Source organism: Microtus ochrogaster, unplaced genomic scaffold, assembly GCF_000317375.1.
Source record: "Microtus ochrogaster isolate Prairie Vole_2 unplaced genomic scaffold, MicOch1.0 UNK16, whole genome shotgun sequence".
Lineage (NCBI taxonomy): Eukaryota > Metazoa > Chordata > Mammalia > Rodentia > Cricetidae > Microtus > Microtus ochrogaster.
Window position 1 is genome coordinate 335,792 of NW_004949114.1, and position 2,942 is coordinate 338,733.

Below are 2,942 nucleotides of genomic sequence, written 5' to 3' on the forward strand. Positions count from 1 at the left end.
TTGGAAAGCAGTGTGGCGGTTTCTCAGGAAATTCGGGATCAACTTACCTTTGGACCCAACAATACCACTCTTGGGAATATACCCAAGAGAGGCCTTATCATACAACAAAAGTATATGCTCTACGATGTTCATAGCAGCATTGTTTGTAATAGCCAGAACCTGGAAACAACCTAGATGCCCTTCAATGGAAGAATGGATGAAGAAGTATGGAATATATACATATTAGAGTACTACTCAGCAGTAAAAAACAAGGACTTCTTGAATTTTTCATCTCTATTTATGGCAGTTTTTCACCTTCTGTTTAAGGTCCTCTATTATTTTCATATAGTTCCATTTAAAGTCGATTTCTTCTGTTTCTTCTGGAGTAGGGTGTTCAATTTTTCCTGTTTCGGGATCCCTGGATTCTGGTGATGTCATGTTTCCTTTCAGGTTGTTGGAGGAATTCTTGCATTGGTGCCTGCCCATCTCTTCCTTCAAATGGAGCCAGGAGATGCCTGGTGTCTTGGTCCAGTCTTGGCTGTGATTGACTCTTTGGGTGGATCTCCTCAGTGTAGAAGTAGGAACTGTTCCTGTCTGGATGGAACTCCTCAGCACTGAAACAGGGATGCCTGGTAGCCAAAGGACACCACGGACAAAAGGGCGAACGTGGGGAGCAGAGCAGGGTCGAGTAGACCACAGAGGACCCTGTAGCACAAGCTGAAGGTGCCCGCACTCCCTTGCAGGGACCTTCAAGCCTGCCAGGCAGGCAGACACTCATCCCTCTGAATGGGTAGCCTCAGTGCAAGAGCAGGAAACTGTTCCTGAGCCAAGGACCTTGCAGACAACAGGGCAGGCTTGGGAGAGGCTGGGGTCTTGTGTAACAAAGACACCCCTGAAGCAGGAGCTGGGGGAGGGGGGTTGTGCTCTTTTCCTGGACAGGCCGCCCCGGGATAGCACACCCTCATCCGTCCAGATGGAACTCCTTAGCACTGAAACAGGGACACCTGGTAGCTGAAAACACCGCGGACAAAAGAGCAAACATGGGGCACAGGGCGGGGTCAAGTAGGACACAGGAGACCCTGCAGCACAAGCTGAAGGTACCCACACTCCCTTGCAGGAACCTTCAGACCTGCCTGACAGGCAGACACTCACCCCTCTGGGTGGGTAGCCTTAGTGCAGGAGCAGGAAACTGTCAGCTCAGGTAAATTCTTTCAGTGGGTTTCCCCATGATGGTCTGACCTCTTTGCTCATATTCTCACCCCTCCTACTCTTCAACTGGACTTTGAGAGCTCAGCCCAGTGTTCCACTGTGGCTCTCTGCTTCTGTTTCTATCAGTTGCTGGATGAAGGTTCTATGGCGACATTTAAGATCTATCCAACTACAGGACAAGGCCAGTGTGGGCACCCTCTCCACTACTGCTTAGGGTCTTAGCTGGGGTCATCCTTGTGGATTCCTGGGAATTTCTCTAGTGATAGTTTCCTGCTAGCCCCTCAATCAAGATATCTCTTTCCTAGCTCTCATCTCTGTCCTTTTCACCCCTTGACTATCTGGTTCCCTCGAGTTCTCCATCCCTTCTCCTCTCCCCTCCTCCTCCTCTTCTGCCCTCCCTTCTGTCCTCACCTCCATGCTCCCAATTTTCTCAGGAGATCTTGTCTATTTCCATTTCCCAGGATAATCTATGTATGTTTCTCTTAGGGTTCTCCTAGTGTTGTGGACTATAGGCCAGTTACCCTTTACTTTACATAGCATCCACTTATGAGTGACTACATACCATGCTCATCTTTCTAGATCTAGGATAACTCACTCAGGATGGTTGATAGTTTGTTGTGGTTCAACTGATTTTCATACAAATTTCAAGATATCATTGTGTTGTATGTACCATGTTTTCTTTATCCCTTCTTCAGTTGAGAGGCATCTAGTTTGTTTACAGGTTCTGGCTATTACAAATAATACTGTTATGAACATTGTTGGGCAAATGTGCTTGTAATATTATTGAGCATCCTCTGGGTACATGCCCAAGAGTGGTATTGTTGGGTCCTAAGATAGGTCCCAATTTTTTGAGAAACAGTCACATTGATTTCCAAAGTGGTTGTATGAGTTGGTATTCCCAACAGTAATTAATGAGTGTTCCCCTTACTCAGTATCCTCTCTAGCATAAGCTATCATTGATGTTTTTGATCTTAGCTATTCTGACTGGTTTAAGATGGCATCTCAGAGTTATTTTGATTACCATTGCCCATAGGGCTAAGGATGTTAAACATTTCCCGAAGTGTCCTTTTGCCATTGGAGATTCCTCTGTTGAGAATTTTCTGTCTGGTTCTGTACCCCCATTTTTAAATCATATTATTCGATATTTTTGAATATAATTTCTTGAGTTTTTGATACATTTTGGAGATTAGCCTTCTATCCGATATGGGATTGGTGAAGATCTTTTCTCATTGAATAGGCTGCCTTTTTATCTTATTGCTCTACAGAAACTTCTCAGTTTCAGGAGGTCCCATTTATTCATTGTTGCTCTTATTGTCTGTGCTACTGGGGTTATACGTAGGAAGTGGTCTCCTATACCCATGTATGGCAGACTACTTCACACTTTCTCTTCTATCAGGTTCAGTGTGGTCAGACTTATATTGAGGTCTTTAATCAAATTGGACTTGAGTTTTGTGCATGGTGATAGATATGGATCTATTTTCATTCTTCTACATGTTGACATCCAGTTATGCCAGCACCATTTGTTTAAGATATTATCTTTTTTCCATTGTATAATTTTAGCTTCTTTGTCAAAAATCACCTGATTTTTCACAGATATATGGACTAATATCCGGGTCTTTGATTTGATTCCATTGGTCAACCTGTCTGTTTTTATGCCATTAACAGACTATTTTTATTACCATATCTCTATAGGTATGGTAGAGCTTGATGTCGGGGATGATGATGACTCCGGAAGTTCCTTCATTTTACAGAAC